Here is a 12,068-nt window from a genome sequence, read left to right as displayed (position 1 = left end):
CTATAGTTGCGGTGTACATATTTGTCATGATGTAAAGTTTACGGAGTTAAATTGCTAGTTTACATTAGCAATTTAACGAGTATCATTACTCCGGTAGCACAATAACCATCGAAGCGTCTTGAAAATTGTATATCAACTTTTGTAATTTCTGCACATTTCAGATTAAGTTTTGCAGCCTTCTACACACATGTATCCATGCATATGCTAGTAAGTACCCGAAAGATGTGTGTTATATTCGAACAATTGATGCGAACATATTTATATGAAGCTTCGCCTAATTTTATCTTTACTTAAGAACTCCAGTGTCTTTATTTAAGTCTAGAGGCAAACGGTGAAATATTTTTCTACTTTCAAAATTATCAAAATCATTTTTAATTAAGTCTGCCAAGGAAAAATGTTTCCGAGTATGAAAAATGTATAGAATTGAAGTTCCAAATGAATACATATCATAAAAACATCGCCAAAATCGATGCCAAGCAACCCCGACAGGTCGGGCGCTTCTTTCCCCTCTGAGCAGAGTTACTCCTTTCTGTATACTCCAGGTGGTTAACCAATCAATCGCGAGTTTATGTCTGCTTCCCTCCCCACATCTGGCCGAGTCCACTCCTTCATCGTCCTTGGCACTGTGAGATCGATTTGAAAGCGCGGGTGTGATCCACTCCTTCAGTAGGAAGAGAAGGTTGGAAGAGATGATCACTAGCCCCTCCTCGTGGGAAAAGTTGGCGTTATTTTAGTAGTTCTGGAGTTCACTGTCCTTAAAATGAGTGGTTTCTCTCCATGATCCGCATAGGACAGATCTAAGGGAAGTCAGATCATCGTGTTTGTGTGTATTATGTTAATTAATTATTTAGGTGTTTCTTCGTAAAGGTTTTTATGAATGATGCTTTACTACGGGAAGTATATAGTGGAATTTTTGATGGAGATAATTTCTTCGCTGAATGGATTGGATAAAATAGAAGATGCAGTTATTAGAGTATTTTTTATTTGAATACCGCTTAAGTGTATAGGATGTGTATAAGTATGGTCTATCAGTTGCAAAGCATTCGATTTGTCTATAGGTGCGATCATGGCGCTTAGATATAGCTCAGTGTTGGTAGAATTGAAAGAATGAAGTGAAAATATTTTCATATTTCCTTGCTTACACATAAAAATGATCTCCTAAACAGAACTGTGGCCAAATTTAAAAAGCATTCCCTCAAAACCAGTAATAAGCAAAATATTCTTAGTTATGTGTGCAATCTTTAAAATAGTGAATGTGAAATCTTAAAAGTTATATAATGCGAATTTTCAATTTGATATTCACCGTTAGGTGTTTATAAATGTTTAGTGACTTTGACATTTCATTTCGCATTCACCAAAAGTTCTTCTGTCACAATAATCTTAAGTATTTCTTATTGCAGTCATTAAAATAATGATAAAAGAGTTCAGTTACAGTTATAGTGAGAATAATATCGTATGATGCTCAGGATGAATGATGTAACACATGATAGTCACGCTAAATTTTATGTAAGGTATGTGAGTGATTTTATTTAATTAAGATATTTACATATTAATTTAGGAATTTTTTTGAAGTATGAAGCTTTAATAAATTGGTGCGTTTTTATTTATTTGAAAATAATATTAAGTATTTTTTACATTATTTGAGTGCCATATAAATACACTTTTAGTAATTTATGTATTATTTTAAACTGTTCATTAACATAACTTGCAGAAAGAATCTAAAAATTTATTGCTAGCTCTTTATTTAACGCATATTCTCTCATATCAGTGCTAAATTAAGTAATGTTTTATACACATAATTTTGAAATGGTTCATGAAATAACAAATCAAAGTTTAAATATGCCTTTTTATAAGAAAAGTTAACGGTAATTTTTCTAGGTGATAATGCGTGGTATTTCAATACTGGAATAACGAATACATGGCTGAAATATTTAGGTTTCTTACATAGCATTTAACTTTCTTAACTAAATTCAAATAAATGTAATATTTAAAAAATAATTTATCAGTATTATTTATCGACAAGGAATAATTTTTCCATATGTTATATCTTAGAAACTGATACCTTTCGTGTTATAGAAATATGTTGAAATGTGAACAGTGTTGCTGTAGATGTAATTCACAATGAATCACAGCCTGCCACAGCGTGCAAGAGACTAACTAATGTTAACTTTAATAGTACATAAAGCAATTAATTGCCTTAAAATATATCTATGTATCTTTAGAGAAATATACGAGCTTTCAAACTTAGCAATTTGAAATCCCAACTCGCCAAGAGCAAAAATTTCGAGGTCAACCCTTGTTATGAAGCTTGCACTTTAACATATCTGCAGTGTATTGTTTTATCATTGACTCATTTAAAGCTCTGTGTGGTTAAACTGTAAATTCTTTGGACTAAATGTTGTTTTGAGATCAATTTTGCTTCTAAAATTTAGCCACGCTTTTAATATTTGTGAACAGCGGTTGCTCGTTGAACTAAAACAATAAAATATTGTTTGTTAGCTTAGATTAAAGCAGTCTTGCAGCACACGCAGTTCAATCTCTAGAAGTACAAGCACACAAAAGAATTATGGAATTATGGAAAGAGTGCATTGATTTTCATGAATTTCTCCAACAACTATCTCTCGAATTTAGTTCGTCAGAGAAATTACTGTAATTATCGTCTACCATTATCCGTAAACCAGATCATACTGAGGCATCAAAAAATGCTTTCGCATTAGAAATCTCTCTATGCAAAGTTGTAAGCACTTATAAGGCTATTAAATTAAGATAAAATTAAAATACTTAAATTAGCTATTACAAAAACGATATGTTTTGAAAACTCTGCACTATATACTTCTGAACAATATAATTAGAAAAGGCTAATAAATATAACCAATCTTAATCTATAAAAACCTGTTCACAATATTTCGCTTCATTAGAACTAGATATGTGCACAACACTGCCGAAGAATGTTCTATTTATTATAGGGAATAAGTGAGAAACTCTTGTATTAGTAAGCACACGTTTAGAGATGGATTAGTGGGCAACTCTTATACACAATAAAGCGTCTTCAAACGAAAAAACTGAGTTGGCTAATTAACAAGCAAGTATATAGAAAATGTAACTGTTCTTTGAAAACAAATGCTGTACTTCTGAAAAAAAAAAAAAAAAAAAAAAGCAACATTAAGGAAGTGAAAAAAGTTTTAAGAACCATAACTATAATATGCGACTTAAAAATTCTTTTCTTCTATATTTCGAAGAATTTTAATGATTGAGTTTGAAATTTGCTCCAGGAAACAGAAACTGAATAAACGGGAAAGAAAGATTTCAAGAAAATTTTTAAGAGCCAATAATTTACTTAAATGTCAGATCTTCTGGAAGTTCAGGAAAGGCAAACATTTTGATGCAAACTCTCAGACAATTCCCAAAATGTGAACAATATTTAAATAAATTTCGTTTCGGACATGTCTATATAACAAATGAAATGAATAGTTGCAAAAGATGTCTTGTTCTTGCAGATCTTTAAAGAACTGATAGAAAGCGATTTCAGAGAGAAAGCGAGCGGGAGAGAGAAAACGTGTGTAACGTAAGGTTGACTTGCTATTAAAACAAAGTATCAAAATTCACTGGACAGAAGAAAAAAAGCATCGTTCAACTCTTGTTGACGCAAGCGCAGATCACTATTGGTGACGTCAGCGTCCGCAGCGCTCTACGACGGAAGCCTTTTAGAGACGGATCTCTCTCGTCCCCGTCTTGCCCCTGACACCACGAAAACAACATAATCGCTTGCCCCCCTTACTTTACCCCCAAGAGCGAGCGGATCGGGGAGGGTGAACAGGGGGGACCCACGAACTTTTTAACGAGACGCACAATCCGTTTTTGTTTTCTGTTGGGATCACATTTGAAGTCAAAGTCGACTTTTATGCTGTAGATTATTAAGTAAAATTCTGGAGCGATTCATGTGCTGAAGAGCTATTCAGCCCTGTTCTACCCTACCCCGGCCCGACAACCCCTTCTTACCGCAGCTGAAACCATGTCTCCCCAACCAAAAGCAACAGCGGTCTATTTACCGGCGGGTGGACAGAGGGCAGTCTTCGGACCGCCGGCCAGGAATAAGTAGTCGCCAGAGGAGGCCTACATTTTGTAGGTAAGTCTACAAATTATTCATTTATTTTAAAAAAAAGTTCTTGAAAATATTCATTTATCCTTTTTTTTTCAAAATATGTACTGTTAGTGAAACCAAAATAAAAAAGTACTTTTTTGCATAAAAAATAACCTATAGTTTTGATAAATATAAGCTGCAGTTTGTGATAGGCTGTACACTAATGTCAAACTATACAATGTCTTTACAGTAACACTAATCACCAGACAGATCCATAAGGCAATTGGTGTTAAATGAAATTAAAAGTCCAAGCAATTTTAAATATGCATATGTATATATACGTTTATGTGAAAGACAGTTTTTGTAATTTACCGCTTTGCTCTTAAAATGGCAGTATTTTGAAAATTATTTATCATTAGAAAGACGAATCAAATTGTTTTTTCCTGCAGTCTCTTTCAGAGGCCGTTTATGTGAATCCCGATATTTTATTTTCGAGTTATTTTGTTTTTGGAATATTTAAACGAAAATACGAATCTGAAAAACCACCATAATTTCGAAATAAATGCATATATGTCCGATATAAATAGAGTTCCTTAATATAACCTTTTAATTATGGAAAATACATGAGGAGATCACGTAAAGAAATTCACATCATGAGAGTAAAGATGTCAGTGATTCACATTTCCGGTTCAGATTTGCCCTTTTTCTTCCATACGTAACAAAACTTCCATTAAAGTAAATTTTTGGAAATCGTTGAAAACTTAAATTGCAAAACATTTATATTTCTTACACAAAATTATTAAGATTATTTTCAATAACTTATAGATATCGGTCAAAAATCTCTTTCTTAATCACTTTCAGTTCCACATAATTCATGGAACCGCGCATTTTTGGCAAAATGCCAAAATCGGAAGCTTGTTATTGTTTACAAGTTTATTATTAGTTTTAAACTGATCATCAGTTCGAAGTTATGTAGAACATAAATTTTAGAAATTTTTAGTAATCGTTTACAATATGTGTGTTAGTTACTTTAAGCGATTCATAATTACACGCATCTCCATATTGTGCTATGGAATCTGGAACGAATGCGGATAGAAAACGCTTTAATTCAACTAAATTAATTTCAGTTGTTATTAGAAATGAATTACATAATAATTATGCAATACTTTAGTAGGTTAAAGTAATTTTACATAACTGGATTTTATATACGTATCTTATTTTAATGCATGTACATCTGAACATTATTAATCTAACAATGCATATCTGAAGTTTTCGTATAAAAGCACAATATAAATCTGGGGTTATGAAGCACAAAAACGTTAAAACTATTTTACATGAAACAACCACAAATTAATTTATGCTGTGAGTTTTAAATGTATAATTGAATTGTAAAGTTATAAAATATATAAATACAAGTTCATTTTTCTTGAGTCTTAATAGTAAATGGTGGCAATAAACAATAATCCCGTAAAAATCTGTTGGTGGAATTCTTCGAAATTATCTCTTCTCTGCAGTGACAGTGTATAAGCAGGAAAGACATATTTACAGAACATCTGAGCTATGATTGTTCCCTTAACTGTATTCATGGAAAATACAGCTTTTTTACAAATATAATAAAAGAATTTTTTTAATGGAATTTTATGGAATTTATGGAATTTGTTTTAAATTTCCTGCTCATAATTTTACTTAATATAATTTGAAATTTCTTCAAATTTGTTTCAAATTTTGAAATCTCGATTTCATATTTGTTCTTCATCAAAATGCAAAATTTTTATTGCAAATAAGAAAACAAATCTTACGAGTAGCCTCAAATAATGCAATATTTTTAACAGGAAGAGTCCGGTCGTTATTGTAGTATAATTTTAAATACAAATGAACTGGAATTTATTTTTTATTCTTTAGTTTATAAACAATTATTGTTTAGTTTTTGTTCAAATGGATTTTTATGATCAATATTGGCAAGTGCAAAAACTAAATTGAGTATTTCCTCATGTTTCTTTTGAAATATTTCTCATATAACTACTTGACCTTTTTATTATAATACGAAAATATTCTGCGACTATGAAATATCTCGAATAGTAATATATTTATGATTGAAAACTGAGAAATTGGTGAGAAAGATTTCTTTTCTTAAATAACAAAAGCTGAAAATTTTCTAAATTATAACCAAAATTTTTATCTTTATAATTATGTATTAAGGCTTGTTATGTTTTCTTCCGATACTTCTGATTATTTGTTATCTCTTATTACCATCAATATGTTATCTTATCTCCCTTCTTCTTAAATATTTATTTATATCCTAATGTTATTAATTCCAGTTTTTTACTAAGCGTTTAAAAATAATGCTCTCTGTCAAACAAAGAAAATCTCATTGATAGCTGAGAAAAACTAAATAATTTATTTTTGTATCTATGGAACTTAAAATAAAGTGCCTTTGAAATGTATGAATTCGTTTATCTTAGGAAATAAAGTTATAAAACTATAATAACATTTTAAATTCAGGTGTTTTATTGAAATAGGGATATGAACTCAATATATAATTGAACTTAAATTCTTTTAATACTTTTACTACAAACATAAGTAAAAAAAATACATATTGTGTAAATACGATGGAAATATTTTATACAAATTATTTACATATACATTATTTTATGCAAATTTTAATTTTGGAGAACTTCAGATGCAAATAAAAATAGGATTCTTTCCGATATTAAAGTATTTTCCTTGTTATATATATTTAAATACCATAGCTTTAAAATATAGATTAATTTAAATATTTTTTTTGAAATCCAAATAAAATTATACTTTGATATGTAACTGAAAATATAAAGTATTAATTTTGATTTATACCAGTTTTACATATGCTGCTTAATTAACAACGTAGTAGGAACTCGCAATGGTGTTCAAATATTAGCAGTTACGAATGTAGTAAACTACCACTATTAATGACATTTGAAAAAATACAAGATCTTTTAACAAAATACAGCTGCCATTTGGAACCGGATAAGAAGTAAAAAAATATAAAATCTGAAAATTTCAGATTTTATATCAAGGCCAAAAAAAAACGGCGTTTGTTTTATAAGGTATTTCTCCCACCTTCTTGGCGTGTCTTCGTGGTGTAGTGGTTCTGCACGCTGGGCCGGTATTCCAGAGGTCCGTGGTTCGATTCCCGGCGAAGGCTTTGCTTATTTTTCATTTCTCCTGCTCCAAAAAATACCTAATGTCTTGTTTATTAATTATGTTTATCTCCTATTTTTGTTGCACCAAATAAGATGTTCAATTTATGTTGTGAATCTCAAATTGTATTCCGACTACAGTAAGACCCCGCTTAACGCGGGGGATACGTTCCATCAAAGTAGAGCGTAATGCGAAACAGCGCTAAACGAGGCTATCTTTACATGTAAATATTGGGGTTAGGGGAAGATGGCTAGGAAATTGGTTAGGTATTAAATTTAAAAAGTATGTTTTTTTAATAAAAATAAAACCAAACATTTATTTCTTAAAGCCCAAATTAATACCACATTATTATTTCTTGCAAAAATAAAAACAAAATATAAATAACAAAACGAATATTCTTAAAAAAAACAAATAAAATTCTCAGTCAGTCATATTTAGTTAGCCTTCCGCGTTTTCAGTGTTCTGCCATTTTGTGACAAAAGCATCTAATGTTGTTTGCCTTTTTCTTTTGCGTTGTTCTCTTAAAAGTTCTTCATAAACGAATAGAGCATCTCTAACACCACGCCTTAATTTTAAACTCCTGTCAAAATTCGGATCATTTTCAATGAATTGATCCATTATTTCAGTTATGGTAGACAAACTCCTTTTTACAAACGCCATCGAAAGTTCTTTTTGCTCTTCTTCTGAATCACTGCTGTCAAGTCAACATTTTTGTTTTCTTCTTGTTCAGTTAGTTCCTTGAGCTCATCATTAGAAAGACTAGCCGCTGCTTCTTGAATTATTTCTTCGACATCTTCCACATTTACCCCTTCAAAATATGTCTGTACAATACCGCATCAAACAAGAAATACAAGTACACTCTTTCGGATATGTATTTGAAACCTATGCCTGCATAATATTTCGGGGAATCCCCGTATGCTGCGAGCGAATTCGTGGAATCCCCGGGTTGAAATAAAAGAGCGCTAAACCGAAACAGCGTTAAGCGGGGTCTTACTGTATTTTGTAATCTACTTATGTCTTACATCATTATTTTAATTAAATACTAGATGCAGAGTGTACTGTGGAATTGCACAATGTACCATAATAGGCAAACTCTAGACCTTTTGGAAAGCTTCAGTCTATGTAAACTCCTATAAAACTTGCAATTCCACCCCTTTTTTCTTTAAGAGTTAGTATGGGAAGGCATTACCAGTTGACCTATGGTACATCGCTGGTATCCCCCATAATTTACCTCTACAGTTTAACGTTTTAAGTGTTGCTTTTATTTATTAAATAACAAGTTCTTCGCACTTAAACCAAATAAAATTCTATTCAACAGCAATATCACAAAATATTTATAAACAGCATATCTTTAGAATCTCCGATCGACAGTCTCGCGCGTTTGGAGATAAAAATATTCTTTCTGTACAGTGTTGCCATTATTCTCTATTGAAATCGTTGAATTTATTAATGACAAATTTTACAAAATGTGAAATAGAAAATAAAACAAATTCGAAATTCAACATTAGGGCTTTCAGGTATCCATGTTCGAGTAGAGGATTACGTTATTAAAAAATGCGATGGCTGTATGTTTTGTTGTTTATTGATAATGCGAAAAACATACATACATACATTTATGCCGATTCTTTATTACTAAGTATAATACAGAACGTTTATATTTGGTGGCAACAATTTAAAACGTGATTTGCTGTTTATAGTGAAACGCCACAAAATGCGATGTTGAGAATTATTAGCCCTTCTGTTCTACAGCTCCTTAAGGCTAAAAATATGCAGTGAAATGTAGTGAAAATATTTTATCATTAATGTGAAATCGCGAATCTCTCAAAACTGGCAACATTAAACCGAAACTAATTGCGGAGAAATTAATTTTTTTAAAAACTGTTAAACTCTGTAACAAAAGTCGAATAAAAAATCATTAAAAAACTGGGATCTAAAACTTCGCTTTGCCATCTAATATAGAGAGTGTACCTCAGTTTCAAGTTTCAAAAATGTTTTTAAATTAAACATGCAGAAATTATAAAATTAAAACTAAGCTTATGTTTAATATCGGTATGCAAATTTTAGTTTAACACACGATACAGTTTTAATCTAATTATTTACTGTAGACCTGTTTGTTTAAGAGTTAATCTAAAAATTAAAGGTTAAAAACTTTAAATCTTATTTTTGAACACCTTATATGTTAAAACGAGTAGAAAATGGGTTAGTTCCTCTTATATAAATGTTGCTTAGAAATTTGATACTTATTCAATAAAGGAAATGATCAAGACGCAGATGTGAATTTATTTTATTAGATGACTTGAGCATAACACTTCCTATAAAAATTCCTCTGAAGCCTTACGAAGCCCCAAGTATTATCGAGCTGAAAATAATAAATATTTACAAGATATTTTCTTTTATGCGTTTAATAAAATTATATTTCTTTCTTAGAATTTAACAATAAATGGCATTTGTATGTGACTCTACGAACGTGCAATTATGATGCAGGTATGAATGAACATATTGTGCTTTTGAATACCTTGTTGTGCCTTTGGTACTCCAGATACTCTAAATCAGTAAAGCATAAAATTTAATATAAGGCAACATTACCATAACATACATTTCTACATTAGGTTTGATAGAAATTTATTTATTACTTGGTTAATTTTTAAACTGATAATTACATTTTATTATCAGTTTTTAAGATACTGATAATAAAATATTTTATGTTTTTAAGATACTGATAACTTCCCTGGCTTTTTAAGATACAGAAGATTGCTTAAGAAGCCATGGGAGCAATATTCGATTTATATCGTGTTCAAATGAATTCTGACTTAAATTACTACAATTGCATCTGCTGAAACAATTTGTTTCGTTTAAATCCCATTTACAACAATATAATATAATATATTTATATGCCTTTAAAATACGCTTATGAATAACATTTTATTGTACAAATAAAATATTTACTTGTTATTTTTATTCAATTAAAATGAATTTAGAAATATTTCTCTATTAGAAGACAGCTAGAAAGTAAATATTCGTACCTTTTCATTTTAAAAATATTTTCACGTGTCATTAAATCAGTGCTGTAATAATTTTCAAACTGCTACGCTTAGTTAATTGAATATGTTAAAGTATACAAGAACGATATGCCTAAGAAAAGAGTTGCCTTGATGGAAGACGTTCTTAGGAAAATTGCTTCTTATTAGCGATTCACATGGGGAAAGCTCCAAAAACCAAACAGGCCGCCCTTTCAAGCCCAATTTTTTAAGCCAAAGAAATAATTAAAATACATTATAAATTTCTTTCCTAAAATTAATATATTAAAAAGCATATTGAACAGAATTAAAAGAAAATTTATCCTAAATATGAGAAAAGTATTTAAAGGTGACAAATCGTTTTCCTGATGCATGAAGGTGATTTCACTATATTCGAGTTTATCTTCTTTGTAAGTAATGGAGAAAAAGCACATTTTAAAAACTTTTATGATAATTTCAGGAAATGTTTTATAATTAAGAAGACATCAAAAGCCTATATTTCCACAATACATATTTATCTTATATTTTTATGATCGAAACTTTGCCTGCTTTTAAACTTTAGATGTGCAGTAATATTTAATTCCACTTCAGTATTTCATTCTGCAGAAGTAGTTTCTTCACAAAGTATCTGTTCTTCGAGTTTGAACGAATGATGTTCAAAAGGTTTAGATAAATTAGTTATTCATACCAATTCATACCAAATTCATGCCACTTGAGAGACAATTTCAGTTAGGAGCTTGAGAGACAATACTCTGGCTGTTGATTGACCAATATATTGGCACTCGTTCATATGCCTTCCATATGGTCAGCCTATAAGAAAAATATAATTTCAGTACAACTGACTTAATAAGGAGAAAGGTATTCTATACCTTGATACCCGTTTTCGGTATGTTTGGTTTTCTGAGATTTTTTTTCGAAAGATTCTCGAAAATAACTACATTTTTCATTTTCTGTATCATTAATATAAAAATAGATTTATGCTTTAAAATAAATCCTATAAAATAAACCGACAAAAATTCACATATAAATCGCTCGGTTCATAACTCCAAAGCTAAACTCAGTTTATATTTCTGTACTAATGAATAATAATCCTCTGCACTTTCTTGAAGTATGCTCAGTTCCTTTATTTCCAAATTTACACTGAAATAATTGGCAGCTTTTAAGGCATTTTTAAGTATGTGCTCATTAATTCAAATTCAGAAACTGCCTTTTTCTCGCTCCTTTTTCCTGCAACACATTTTAGTAATATTACAATAGAGAAAATACTTAAATTAAAAAATATGTACACGTGAATGTTATTTTAAAATCCAAATTTCATATATTTTAGTTCAAGAGTCATTATGCCTTATACATGTCACTGATACAAGAGTTTAATCTTTAGTTTTTGTTGTTTCAGTTTTCCTATACTTTACTATATAAGATATTTTTCCCTCCTTTCTGCATGCCTTCGTGGTGTAACAGTTAGCACACTCGGAGCGAATTCGAGAGGTCCAGGTTCGAGTCCCAGCGAGGGCAATGTTCATTTTTCGTGGTTCCTACTTTAGCAACCTTAATGACTCTACAGTGGCGCCCAAACTAAGAGGTGGTGCATGATGATTTTTCACCAGCAGGATTTGTCGATTGGGTCTCCTAATCCCAGTACTTCAGTTTTAAATTTGCTTTTTCTACTCACACATATGTTAGCACCAAATTGATTAAAATTTGCTTTTTCTTAAAAAATTTGAATATAAATGTGACAGCTTTTTGAAATCACCAGATAAAACGATAATTGATTCTGCATCAGGTACGAAGTG

The 12,068-nt window shown here is 30.6% G+C and overlaps 1 protein-coding gene across 1 annotated transcript in view; it reads left to right on the top strand.

Annotated features, from left to right (window-relative positions):
• Positions 1-785: 785 nt before the first annotated feature.
• LOC118188415 (rho GTPase-activating protein 100F-like) overlaps positions 786-12,068 on the top strand; it is a 213,826-nt gene continuing 202,543 nt past the window's right edge. The window contains 1 exon segment of the mRNA XM_085827589.1: positions 786-4,126. The gene's annotated coding sequence lies outside the window, so the exon portion shown is untranslated.

The sequence above is a fragment of the Stegodyphus dumicola genome, chromosome 12 (genome assembly GCF_044657685.1).
Source record: "Stegodyphus dumicola isolate Sdum_Otavi_A_Nest chromosome 12, ASM4465768v1".
Taxonomy (NCBI): Eukaryota; Metazoa; Arthropoda; class Arachnida; order Araneae; family Eresidae; genus Stegodyphus; species Stegodyphus dumicola.
This window is presented reverse-complemented; position numbering and strand designations above follow the sequence as displayed.